Source organism: Antechinus flavipes, chromosome 1 (genome assembly GCF_016432865.1).
Source record: "Antechinus flavipes isolate AdamAnt ecotype Samford, QLD, Australia chromosome 1, AdamAnt_v2, whole genome shotgun sequence".
In the NCBI taxonomy this organism is placed as follows: domain Eukaryota; kingdom Metazoa; phylum Chordata; class Mammalia; order Dasyuromorphia; family Dasyuridae; genus Antechinus; species Antechinus flavipes.
In genome coordinates, this window is record NC_067398.1 from 32,593,567 (window position 1) to 32,608,479 (window position 14,913).

Below are 14,913 nucleotides of genomic sequence, written 5' to 3' on the forward strand. Positions count from 1 at the left end.
GTTCTCCAGAGAAATGACATAAGTACTTTATTTTGAACTTACTCAACATGAGTCTCAGGTGCAATTCTGGCCCAATATAATTTGTTCTGCAGTAGATCTACCATTTTCTATTTATCTAAATGTCAAAGTCATCATGGAAGGCTGTTTGGCTACTGGTTGGTAAACTCTGAATAGCACTTATTTCCTTCATACATTTTAGTTGAGATCTTTTGCTCTTAAACATATTATTCTATTAATAACATTCAACTTCTGCCTCCCCTACAATTTTAATATGACTTTAGGTATTGTTGCTGTTCGGTCATTATAGTTATGTGTGATTCTTCTTGATTTCATTTGGAGTTTTCTTGGAGTAGTTGGCCATTTCCTTCTCCAGATTATTTAAGAGATGAGGAAACAGAGGCAAACAGAGTTATGTGACTTGCCCAGAAACACACAACTACTAAATGTCTGAGGCTGGATTTGAATTCAAGTCCTCCTGATTTTGTTCCCAATGTTCTATCTCCTGATGTAGAGGGCTGAAACTCTTGAGTTGTTGCACTGAAGTTGGTTCAAGCACTTAGGGCTAATTACTGATTGGACAATACTCTATGAGCATATGCTTGGAAAATGGTCCTTCCCACTATCCTGTGCTGGCTCAGTGATTGGTGTATACAGAGGATTGTAGGCAGGATTAAGGGGTGGAATAAGATGAGCCAGAGTCACTTTGTGGTGGACAAGGAAGAAGGTGGTTGCAGAGATTCTACTTCCATCCTGTTCACTTCTACCCCTAAAGACCAAGAATAAAGACTAAGGACTTTTGCTTATCCTGATTCCGGCTGATTCTGGGGTGTCCTGGGCGCTAGCATGGTCGCCACACACTGAACTACCTATGTTAGGTTCAATTCTCAGCAAGTCATATCCCTTTCTTTTGGCCAATAATTCAATTTATATAAATTAATTTCTAACTGAGCCTTCTGCTATTTATTTCTCCAGGGATTGTAGATTTAGAACTGGCAGGAACTTTTGGAGTCATCTAATCCAAGTCCAAGCAGATGAAGGAATGAAGAAATTAAGAGATGCCTAAAGTGTTGTAGGTAGTAAATAGCAGAATTTGAACCTCAGTCCTCTGACTCTAAACTCAGTACGCTCAGATGGCAATATAATAGGTATATGGTAATTGTAAATAGGCTACAATACATAGCAAATGAGCAGGGAAGAAGAAGTAGAGTAAAGGATGCCATACAAGAAAAGAATATAAGTTTAGTCACATGGAGAAAGTGAGGGATAACCAATAGATAATGCATGAGTTCCACTAGGATCCTGATGTCAAAAGAAAGCAGACAAAATTCTCATCCTAACATTGCTATTAGACAAAGGATGAACAGTCACAGATAGGTTTCATCATCCAAAGGACCAGCCACATCTATTGGTTCACAGATCCATTTCAATATTTGATTATTCTTTCCAAACAGGCAAATGTGGAAGCGATACAATACCAAGCAGTCATTTCCCCAACACCTGCTTGGTAGAGGAGGGATTATTAGTTTGTTTTCATAATAAGCACCCTCTATTTTTTCTCAAATAGTGTTTTGTTTTTCTAAATACATGTAAATATAACTTTTAACATTTATTTTTTTGCTGATACAATTGGAGTTAAGTGACTTCCCTAGGAAATATTAAGTGTCTGAGGCCAGATTTGAACTCAGGTCCTCCTGACTTCAGGGCTGGTGCTCTATCCATTGCACCACCTAGCTGTCCCCAACATTCATTTTTGTAAGACTTTTCATTCCAAATTTTTTCTCTTTCTTTTACCTACCCCCTCCCCAAGACAGCAAATAATTCTATACAGGTTAAACATGTGAAATTCTTTTAAACATATTTCTATATAGTTGTCCAAGTAAAATAAGACCAAAGGGGGAAAAAACCACAAGAAAGAAAAGCAATAACAACAATAAAAAGGTGAAAATATTGTTCTTTGATCCACATTTAGTCTGCATAGTTTTCTCTAGATGTGGATGGCATTTTCCATGTTAAGCCTATTGGAAATGCTGTGAATCACCACATTGGTTGAGAAAAGTCAAGTCCATCACAGTTGATCATCACATAATCTTATTGTCACTGTGTACAATGTTCTCTTGATTCTGCTCGCTTCACTTAGCATTAGTTCATAAAGTCTTCCCTACTTTTCTGAGATTAATCTATTCATCATTTGTTACAGAATATTTCATTCCATTCTTATGCCATAACGTATTCCTCCATAATGGGCATCCACTCAATTTCCAATTTATTGCCACTACAAAAAGAGCTGCTACACCATTTTCCAATTGATAAATGGTCAAAAGATTGAACAGATAATTTTCAGATGAAGAAATTAAAATCATTTCTAGACATATGAAAAGATGCTCTAAATCACTATTGATCAGAGAAATGAAAATTAAGACAACTCTGAGATACCACTACACACCTCTTAGACTGCCTAAGATGACAGGAAAAGCTAATGACAAATGTTGGAGGGGATGTGGGAAAACTGGAAAATTGATACATTGTTGGTGGAACTGAGAACAGATCCAGTCATTCTGGAGAGCAATTTGGAACTATGCTCAAAAAGTTATCAAACTGTGCATACCCTTTGCTCCAGCAGTGTTTCTACTCTCCCAAAAAGGTCTTAAAGAAGGGAAAGAGATCTACATGTGCAAAAATGTTTGTGGTAGCCTTTTTCATAGTGGCAAGAAAGTGGAAACTGAATGAATGTCCATCAGGTAGAGAATGACTGAATAAGTTATGGCATGTGAATCTTATGTGAATGTTATGTAACATTCACATGCCATAACTTATTCAGCCATTCTATAAGAAACAATCGGGAGGGTGATTTTAGAGAGCACTGGAGAGATTTACATGAACTGATGCTAAGTGAAGTGAGCAGAATCAGGAGATCATTGTACACAGCAACATCTGATGAATGTGACTCTTTCCAACCATGAGATGATTTATACCAGTTCCAATGATATTATGATGAAGAGAGCCATCTACACCCAAAGAGAGGACTGTGGGAAGTGAATATGGATCACAACATAACATTCTCACTCTTTTTATTGTTGTTCACTTGCATTTTATTTTCTTACTCATTTACTTTTCTTTTTGATCTGATTTTTCTTGTGCAGCAAGAGAATTGTATAAATATGTTTACACATATTGGATTTAATATATATTTTAATATGTATAACATATTGGATTGCTTGCCATCTAGGGGAGGAGGATGGGAAGGAGAAGAAATTCTGAAACACAAGGCTATGCAAGGGTGAATGTTGAAAAAATTATCTGTGTATATGTTTTAAAAATAAAAAAAGCTTTAAAGAAAAAAAGAGCTGCTACAAACATTTTTGCACTTGTAGGTCCTCCCTCTTTTATGATTTCTTTGGCACTCTCTAATTTTGATGCTACTAGTTGACTTTAATTCTGACTGTGGTCTCTGTTGCATGAGGTCCATGGGATAAGAATTCTGTATTCATGTTTCTCCTTCCTGGACTGTCCTTTTCAAGGAACTAAGAGTTGAGCATGTTATTTCCAATTTGATCTTTATTAGGATATAAGTCAATAAGTAATTGTCCATCTCTCTGCAGAGCTAAATAAAATTGATAAAAATATATAAAATTTATAAAATTTTTATGGTGGCAGTATCTATATTCAAACTAATAAATAGATATTTAAGAGGTCTTTCTATCAGTGATATCCTAGATAGCAAGTGTACAGACATCAATTTCCTGGCCCTTAACTTTTGCCAAGCTGGTACCTGTGTGTGACTTCTTTGGATTAGCAAAAGACAATACTGGAATACTGTGAGACAGTTAACTTACTTATTTCAGTAATCATCTAGGCTGCCAAGGATCAAGTGTATACTCTGTCCTCTGACTAGGACACTTTCTGAACTTCCCTTCTTCTCTTCTGCCTTTCATTCTTTCTGAGAACCTATTAAATTAGTGAGATCATCAAAGGACTTTGGAATGATGACATTCTTTACAAATTTCTGGTTATAATCACCAATCCACAATAAATCTTTAGATGTGACCAGGTAGTAAGTATGCCATATTTGCAAAAGGTCATTTCTTTTTGTCTGTTTCTCATCTCTGTCTTTGTCTGTCTCTCTGTCTGACTCTATCTCTCTGTATCTGTCTGTGTCTCTGTCTATGTCTTTGTCTCGCTCTGTGTCTCTGTCTCTCCCAGTCTCTCTTTTTCTATCTTTCTCCCTGCCTCCCTGTCTCTCTGTCTCTGTCTCTCTCTGTCTCTGTTTTTGTCTCCATCTCTGTATGTGTGTGTCTGTCTCTGTGTCTTTGTCTCTGTCTCTGTCTCTCTCTCTCTCTCTCGCTCTCTCTCTCTCTCTTCTCTCTTCTCTCTCTCTCTCTTATCTGTCTATCTCCCCAATCTACACTGAGATTTCATGGATAATGAGAAACACTCATACACCTCTGACTTTTGAGCAGTCTACAGTCTATTTAGCACCTTCAATAGTCTGCTTATGTTTTTATAAGATCTTGTCAGACACATTAAATTCATCCAGGTAAAGCAGTACCTCTTTGAAAGGTACTTTGAAAGCAGAGTTTCAAGTTGGGATACCTTTTTAGGTCAAATGAAAGTAGCATTTTCCTCATTATTCTCTTCCATAGAGATTTGGAAGTACTCATGGAGAAAGGGTAATATTGAGAGTCACTAATTCCTTATAAGATAAACTAGAGTATCTTGAATTATGCCATGGAATAATGATCAATTTCAGTTTATTTTTTCAAGGCTCTGCAGGTCCTATGTTCTATTGTGCTCAGTCTTTTGCCATATCACTATTATAAAGACTATACATATAAGATCTAAAAAACTCAATAATGAAACCACTAATTAGGAGCTGTTTTGCTAGCGCTACATAGCTATCCTTGGCAATATTGTCATTAACAACTGACACCCTGTACCTTCTGCTTGTTTGGAATGAGGAAGAGCAAAGTTGTGTATATGAATAGCTAGTCGGTCAGAACGGTGGACTCTGATGAGTTGTGTTGACTGAATGAAATAGGTCAATTTCTATTACGAATTTCTATCTAGAGCAAGATACTCTGCGCATCAAATGACTCTTAGCCAAATTGTTTTTGTTGTTCAGTTGTTTCAGTCACTCCCAACTCTTTGTGGTCCCATTTGGGATTATTTTAGCAAAGATACTGGAGTGATTTGCCATATCCTTTTTCAGCTCGTTTTGCAGATGAGGAAACTGAGACAAACAGAATTAAATGACTTTCTCAGGGCCACAGAGCAAGTAAGTTTTGAAATCAGGAAGTTGAGTCTTCCTAATTTCAAGCCGATATTACAACTCCATCTTCCAGCTCTTGACAATGTTTATTCTCAGGATCTTTAATGCTCTCCCTCCCAAACTCTGTCTCTTAAATTTCTTGGCTTCCTTAAAGTACAACTCAAATTTCACTCCTCTGGGAGTCCTTCACCCATAACTGCTAGGATCATCTCCTCCATGGCTTACAACCAACTTCTATGTATTTATCTTCTATGTATTGATTAATAATGTTGTTTCCTCCATTAGAATTTAAGTTCCTTGAGGTTAAATGTGTTTTTGCTTTGTCTTTCCAGTGCCTAGGAGAATGCCCCAATATTCTTTCTTAATAAATTGGTTAAAATAGGTAAGTTCAAAAGAAAGATAATGACTTGTCCTTTTTTACATGTTGAGTGTGAAATAACTAAGGAAAATCCAATCTTCAATGACCAGTAGGCAAATTAATAATAAAGGTGCAAGACTCAAGATAAAAACAAGGCTGAAAATGTAGGCCTGAGAGTAATTAGGATTCCAAGAATAAGAAAGTGCTATCCAGGTAGTGTGTTCAGTTCTGAACATCCTATTGATAATCTGGAAAGAGGCCAGAGAAGGACAACTTAGTGTTGTGAAGGACCTGGAGTTCATGCTTTACAAGAATCAGTTGAATAAATTAGAAATATTTAGTTTGGAGAGGAAAAGTCAAATGGGAGACTTGAAAACTATCTAACCAGTTATATGTAAAAGAAGAGATCCATTTGTTCTTCTTGGCAAAACTGGAAGTGATAATGCTGGGTGAAGTAAGTAGACCCAGGGGAACATTGTACATAGTAACAACACTTCTGTGAAATAATCAACTTATCTCTTCTCAGAAATACAGTGATCCACTTAGCTCTTCTCAGAAATACAATGATCCAAGACAATTCCAAAAGATTCATGACAGAAAATGCTATCCAAATCCAGAGAAGTAGATATGAAGTCAATGCAAATAGAAGTATTTTCACTTTTTTATAACATGACTGATGTAGGAATATATTTCATGATTGCATATGTATAATCTATATTAGATTGCTTGCTATCTTGGGGAAGGAGAAAGACTCCTCAAAATTTTATATAAATGAATGCTGAAAGCTAATTTTATTTTAAATTATAAAAAAACAAAATACTATGTACCAAAAAAAAAAAGTAGAAAAAAATGGATGCATTGGGTGGCAGTTATGCAGAGGCAAATTTAGGTTTGAAATGAAAATAAGCTTCCTAATAGGAGCTTTCTTCAAGTGGAATGGGCTTTTTGGAGTCTGTGACAGAGAAGGAAGAGAAAATCAGGAACACTGACAAACAACAAAGATTTTGAGGAAGTAGATTTCAGAGGTCTCAGGGGAATATAGACAAGATCTAAACCAACAGGAAGCTGGGATGGATAGTTCACAAGATTGAAGTTCTAAAGATATAAAGGGACAATTTCTACAAAGAAAAGGGAGAGCTTTCTAAAGAGACTGATTTGGATATACTCAGTGGAACCAGTCAGCTAGAATTTCAGATGTGCACAAAATATAGAATCAAGGACAGGTATCATGGGATGAATAAGTAAATAAATGTGGCATGGGTCTATAAGGAAGAATATGATATATACTGTCAACTCTCAAAATGAGCTTAGATTGTTGAGGAAAGCAAAATCATATGTGTACATGAATATATATATACATATATATAAAGCATTTTACAAAACTTAAAATCATGCCTATATGCTAATTATTTTATTAAATTATATATATGGAACTATTCTAGTAATTTCTTAATTCTTTCAAAAAAGGAAACAAAACTATTTTGACATCAACCTGTTCTGATGAGCACATATCTTAGAATTTCACTGATGGTCTCACACACACACACACAGAGAGAGAGAGAGAGAGAGAGAGAGAGAGAGAGAGAGAGAGAGAGAGAGAGAAAGAGTTTATAGGTTTTGGTGGCTGGACCAGGACCAGTGGATGATAACTATTAGAATGATGACATCTGCAAATACTTGAAGGCTTTTAGACAGAGTTCTGGATAAAACTATTACAATTCACTCAAGCAATTAGAAGGTCCATACTGGAGATGACATAATTTTTAAAGTGTTGAGGGAGGACTATGGATTGGAAAGAAGGGAAGATGGGAGCCTTGGCTTGTTTAGTAGGTCAAGAATTGTAAAAGTATATTGATTATAGAGTCAGAGGAATTGGGTTCAAATTCCAGCTTTGCAATTCACTGTGATCTTGCGATAGTCATTTAACAATTTCATTTCTTCACCTACCAAATGAGAGGGCTGGAATCAGAACCCTGAAAGTATGCTTTCAGCGCTAAATCTAATATTCAATTACCATTAGAAGCAAGCTTTAAAAGGTCATCTTGTGATTAAAAAATATGTTCTCCATTACAGACTGGAACTATCTATCCCAAAGGATGGATCAAGTGAAGAAAGTATGTTGATGGTCCAGATTATTGTGATATGCAGCCATCCATAAGTATGTACATGTATGTGTACATCTGAAGATTGATGGATATTACATATACACATGTGTGTATATTGTTTATAATATATGCCAACAGACATACATCTATATATTAGATATAAATTTTTGTACATACTGTAAATATTCCATGAGCTGTGTCCAGAACTGAACAAGTGACAGATATTGAGCTAAACTGATGTCAGGGAATTTAAAAAATCTTTTTAATAATCCCAAACATTCCCCTGAAACAAATTTCTGCCTTTTTAAACACCAGTATTCTTCTAGTAACATTTTTAAGCTTTGAGCCATAGAGCATAATAATAGCTAACATTCATTTATTACTCCAAGGTTGCAAAGACCCTTATTATTTTATTTTATCCTCAGATACATCTACAGAGGTAGATGATATTTTATCCCCATTTTATAATTGAATAAGCTGAGTTTATATTTAAATATCTTCATCTACAAACTTCCTTTGCACTCTTCTCTCATGATCATTTATCATCTTACTCCAAAAGTTTTCCAATGAGTCTTGACTTGTTCTATTTTAAGGTCTATTCCCCTTGTTTTCTTTTTTGGGGATTAGAATGGTTTCCTTTTGTGGCATTTTAAATTTATCAATGTCTACTAACAAGTTTTCTTTTGTAGAAAGACAGATGTGAAGATCTCAAAGAACTTATAAAACAGGAGCAAAATAAGTAGAAATAGTTTCAATGACATCATAAAATTGGCTTTACTAGCAGCCATCCTTATCTTTGTTTTCATTCTACATACATGATCACTTATTTCTGCTTTTAATTGGCCATTGTCTTTCACCTTGTTGTATAAAGTTGTAATGACAGGGTGGTTTTCCACTAATCATTTTAATAGAAGTGAGAATTTTAAAATATTTTCATTGACAATATCCAAAGGTGAATCAAAAGAACTATTATACAATTTTAAATCAGGATGAAATTTTATACAATATTCAAGAAGACCTACTGCACCCAAAACAATTTAGAAGGTGAAGTGAAAGATAACAAGGCAGAAAACACAGTTCCTATCTTTGAGGAGCTTACAAACTAGCTGAGCTCTCAAGACAAATGTACTTAAGCAACAACTAGCAAATACTCAAACCTCAGTGGAAACAGCTCAGAGCTGTATGCCTAAGAAGTGGGGAATGACTGGTTTCCCCAGGTCACTAGTGCAGATTTTGCCTTCAGCATCCAAGAAAGCAACCCATGATGCAATTGGTCATCAGCCAATTGTGCAGCTGTTATAGCCCTTGATTCCCTAACAACCATACATACTGAAGACCCAGAAAAAAATATTATATGAAATAATTCAACATCATAAAGAGATATGGGTTTTATCAAGAAAAATGGTACTAATAAAGATGCAATATTATGCGGCTTGCAAATAGTCAGACATACTAAATACCTAGCTTGTCTATGTTCATTTGATTTATAGTTGAACCTGCTCTTGGTGTTGTTTCCTCCATTAAAATGTGAAACTTGGGACTTAGTAGTACAGTACTTTTTATCTGTATTTCCAGCGTAATGCTTTATACATAGTAAGCACTTAATAATTAAGTCTTCCTTCTCTCCTTTTTTCCCTCTTTCCTTCCACCCATTCTTCTTTTTCTTTCTTTTCTTTCTATTTCTCTCTCCCTTCCTTCCTTCCTTCATTTTTCTTTCTTCCTTTCTTTTTTCCTAATGAAAACCTTTCTCAAAGGAGCTCTAGCTCTGGGCTTATAGAGAATAAATTCATCTGGAGGGGTTCTGACCTCAAAGATCAGATTTTTGAATGTCTTTGGTCCATTGCTCCCTGACAGAGTTTGAAACTCAGAAAGCTTCTAAAACCAAAGCTTTAAGTGTGACTTATGCCTAGGGTTTTTTCAAAAGTCAGTAATGGGGTTTATTTTAGAAAGGAAACTCATTAAAAACCATTTTGACCAAAAAAATGTACTTTATGTACAATATGTCTATCAGCACAGAACTGTTGTTTATATCCTTCTTCACAGAAAATGCTTAAAATACAAATGACTCAAAATATATATAAACTAATATAGAAAAACATGAAACAACAACTCATCACATTCATTATGCTATCCTAGTAAGTAAAGACAACTGAGGCTGCTGAATTCAAGAGATTTTACATTCACTTTGGAATTGCAAAGCCCAAATTCATCCATTTCTTTGATGAGAAGTCCATGCTTTCTGACACACATACACTTTACAAGACTTTTCTTTATTTTTAATATGTGAGAGGCAATGGCAGCTAAGTGTCATAAGGGACAGAATATTAAATTTGGAGCTAGAAGAACCTGAGACAACTGTGTGACCCTAGGTAAGTCACTTAACCCTGATTGTGTCACAAAAAATGTCAGAGGCCATTATGTCTACCAAGCATCTCTCTGTTATCCTTTGAGTGACTTCAATTTCAATTCTTCTGGCACTATAAAGATACAAAGCAAAGATACACTATAAAGATATAAAGCAAATTCAAATTTTAAATAGACAGCATATAAAACTCTAAATTAGGTAATTAGAATGAACTGAATTGAACAAAAGGAAGGATTCTTAAAGCCATATTGTAGGCAGAATTTAAAGGGTCGGATAAAAATGATTGCTAAAGAGTCATTTCAGACCCAAGTAAAAATATAAGCAAGAGATCTTAAGAGCAAGACTCAGCAAGGAATATTCGAAGGACTCATTTGTTCCTGGTGGAAGCAAAAATAACGTAGGCTACCAAATAATGGTAGCCTATTGGTCATCACCTGTTACAATATAATGTCTCTGCTGTTGACCAGACAAAAATTAGAAGAACGTCCTCAGTGGAACAAAGCATTACTTACAATGAGTTTGGAGTTTGATAAAAGTAACTTGATAACAGAATGACTCTAGTAACTAAGTAACTAAAGCATTAAATGATCTAAGTTGATAAAGCAATAACTGTAACATTCTTGTTATTTTAATCCTTTAGTTAGGATATGTCTAACTAAAGTTTCTTTAAATGAGATTACTCTATTACATCAAATTATAGCAGAAAAAGATACTGTCCGTAGTCATAGCTAGCGTGAGATAATTAAGTTTTTACTTTGGGAAATTGGAGAATCTAGAGAATGAAAAATTCCAAACATGCTTTCCTTCAGGATAGTAGAAGCCATAAGAATGATTCATTCTTCTTCCCGCTCAACTAAATTTGTGTTAGCTACTCCTTGGATTATGTTGATGTCATGGATTTTGAAGTTTATTTGAGGAAGTTTTGTGATTGTTTGCCAAAATTACTGGTTACAGCTCTGCCTGCCTTGCCCACCATCTGATTCAAGGTGATTTTGAGGCAAAGTTTCATCAGTCTTAAAGACGTCATGTGAACCTAATTTGCTTTCATCTGTGTTTTTGGTGGGAAGGTTTTGTTTGTTTGCATCTGAAATTGGCTTGGCCTTTTATCTAAAATTCAACCAGACCTAATCCCTATATTTATGGAAGTTTCATGACCCTATTTTACAAAGGGTCAAAAGGGAAATAGTTAACAAAAAAGAAGAGATAAAATTAAAAAAAAAAACAAACATAGATAATATTACACTTAAAAACTAAGTCAATATGCAGTCTATGAGGACCCTTATTATGGTTTAGTGTTTCCTATGTGAATTTGACCTAACTACTGTTTGCCCTCCCCATTGAGAGCCTTAGTTCACAGAGAAAGATGAGAGAGGGTGAGATGGGATCATTTCTGAATCTTTTCCCTAAGAAAGCTGCTTCTTAAACACTGTATTTCTCTACCCCCAAAAAAGCAAATTGTAATGAAATACAGTGATCAAAACATTTAAAACTTAAGTTCACAGACTCCCATTTAAGAATAACTGTTCTGCAATAAAATCTGAAAGAAAGTCACCATTCTCCAGAATCCTGTAGTAGAGGTGAAAAAAGTTCAATAGTCTCCCAGAGCGAGGCTCATGACCTAGAATTCCCCACAGTACCTCATGTCTTTATATTTAGCAATGCTAGCTCTAATATCCCACTCTTTTCTTCTTTTATCCTTGGCACAAGTATCAATATAGCATTAGACATTGATTAAGCACTTTTTATGTGCCAAGCACTGTGTTGGGTGCTAAGGATATAGGGAAGAAATCAAACCTTATCTTTACTACTAGTGCTAAGGCAGGATAGAGCCAGATTACAGAGTTTTTTTTTTTTTTAAATGCCAAAAAAGAAGGTTTTCTATTTAATCCTAGATGGAGAGGCACTGGTGTATATTAATCAGAGATAGGACGTGGGTGGGCACTTTGTCAGAATTGTATTTACGGAAAATCATTTAGTGGGTTTATGAAAGTTGAATGGAAGTTGGGAGAGACTTATGTCAGGAAGCCCAATTAGGAGGAGGCTATTGCAATTGTTCAAGTGAGAGATAATAAGAGTCAGGATAAGGTTGTCTGGATAGTGAAAAGGGTTAGATGCAAGAGATAGTGTATCATTAAGACTTAGCAATTGATGGAATATATGAACCGGGGAAAATGACGAGTTGAGCCTAATGTCAAAGAGATGAATTGGGGAGACCGGAAGTTCAGTGTTGTTAACAGAATAGGAAGATATGCAAGATTGGGTAGTTTGGGAAGAAATATAGCAAGTCCTGTTAGAGATGCTGTGTTTGAGTTAACTATGGGACACCAGGCTGAAATATTTAATAAAAACTTGCTATTGCAAGGATGAAGCTCAAGAAAATAATGAATTCAATAAATTCATGGGAGTTGATTAGGTCAGCAGCTGAGAGAGTACATAGAGAGAAAAGAAGAGGATCCTGGACAAAACTAGTGGCATGGTTGAAAAATCAGCAAAGGCTCTCAAGAAAGAATCATCTGACTAATAAGTGAATAAGGAGAGAGCAGTATCATGAAGGCTCAGATAAGAGAGAATATCCAGATTGTCAAATACTGCACAATAAAAATCACATTATGTGTATATATATACATACACACATACAGTTATATACATATAAACACATATGGCAGCTGGGTGATACAGTGGGATAGAATCCACCCTAGAGTCAGAAAGACCTAAATTCAAATCAAGTATCAAATTCTTACTAGCTATTTGGGTAAGTCATTTTACTTCTATTTGCCTCAGTTTCCTCATCTGTAAATAAGTTGAAGAAGGAAATGGCAAACTACTCCAATATGTTTGCCAAGAAAACCCTAAATGGGGTCACAAAGAGTTGGATTTTACTGAAATAACTGAATAACTGAATATGTGTACATCTATTTATTCATATGTATATCTATACCTATAGAGAGAAATGAGAGAGAGAGAGAGAGAGAGAGAGAGAGAGAGAGAGAGAGAGAGAGAGAGAAAGAGAGAGAAGGAGAGGGGGGGAGAATCAGGAACTACAAATCGTCCCTTCCCATTGGAATGAATTAGTGTGATAGGAAGAACCATATTCATCTCTCTTTTCTTTTATGCATGTTTCATGAAGTAGTCCTGAATATTTTTAATAATTAATCTGAGTTTTACTGTCAGAAGGACAGAGGGACAGCTGGGGGACAAAAGGGTGCTCCTCTTGAGCCTCTGGACCTAGTGGGAAATGCTGATATGAACACAGGAAATTTACTACCTGAATACTGGGGGAGACAAGATAAAAATTATCATGAATTTTCATTATGTTATACGGGATTAGAGACAGACTTATTTATAAGGGCAAAGAAAAAAGTATTCCTGTAGATCCCAAGGGACTTCTTATGTTTTTGAATTCTAAGGCTATAGGGACCACACACAAAAGAAAGATTAAAAAGAATAGGGATCTATCTTTAAGCTATAAACACATCTGGAGAGTCCATAAGAGTAAGGTGTTCAAGAGCAGGTCCTCTGGGAAGGTGAAGAGAGCCACCTACTGGAGACTGAGAATAGGAGACGATAGATAATCAATGAATGGGGAATAAAGACTAATACCTGAGAAGTGAAGAGAACTGTTATAGTAGAGAGCTTTGAACTGCGAACTGGAAGACCTTCAGAAATGAGAGTTACAGAAAGTAGGGTTAGAGAAGACAACCACACACTGGAATTACCTTCTTGCTTAGTGTTGAGGGTGATTTTAGGAAAGAAAACTGGAGTTTAATAGCTGGGAACAGGTAACTAGTGACACCTGCTGAGAGTAGCCAGAAGAGACAGAAAACAAGAAAATTCTCCTTAAGAAGGCTGCAAAAGAAGCACAGATAGGGAAGTGAGAGCCTCAATTACTCTTCCTCCTCTCAAGCTATGTCTGGGGTATGTCTCTTAGTAACTGAGACTGTACAGGCCCCTGGAAGAGGGCGTTTCTCTTTGATGCAAGTCATTATTTTTAAAGGCCCTGCTGTGAATCTTTATGGTTTCCATTAACAGGAAAAACTTAAATAAAACTTTATCTTGTGAACCTTGTGAACCTGTGTTCTTACAAAAAGAGCTGGTTATTGCCCTTGGAAGGGGGACCAGATACCCAAGTTCCCAGTCAATGAGGTTAAGATCAAGGAGCCAAAAAAATGATTAGTCCCAAAAGTCTTGTCTTGTCAGGAGGAAGACATAAAGCTTACATAGTTGGGGTGTTTTTAAGGGGGGAGAAGAAGAATGTAAGAAAGTCTTATCCAACTAAAATTGTACACTGTTATCTGCATGTTGTTTCCCTTTATACTGTGAAGTCCTTGAGGATAGAATTTTTTTTTGTTTGTCTTTGTATCCCCAATGCCTAGTACATAGTGGTGCTTACTAAGTTCTTGACTTAGGGTGTTTATCAGATTTCTAGCCCATTTAAGTAGACAAAAGTCCTAATTTGCTTTTCTATGATTACTTTAGAATTTTTTTCCACAATTTAACTTTGGCATAACTCAAAAAATTGAATGCTTTTTGTACCGCTGAGCATTTCTTGCTATTTCGGGATTGTCCTGAGTGCATTCTTCCCTCACTCTTTTCTCTTTCTAATCTTAGCAAGTTTTGTCAATTCTCATCCCACAATTCTTGTATCTGTCCTCTTTTCTCCATTTATTTGGTCACTACTTTAGATCAGGCTATTATCTCACATCTGGAATGTAATAATAGCCTTATTTAATCTCTCTAGATTCATTCTTTCTCCCTCTCTAAAAAAGTCCATCCCTGGCATATTACAGGTAAGACCAGTAAATGGGAACATTTGCGCAAT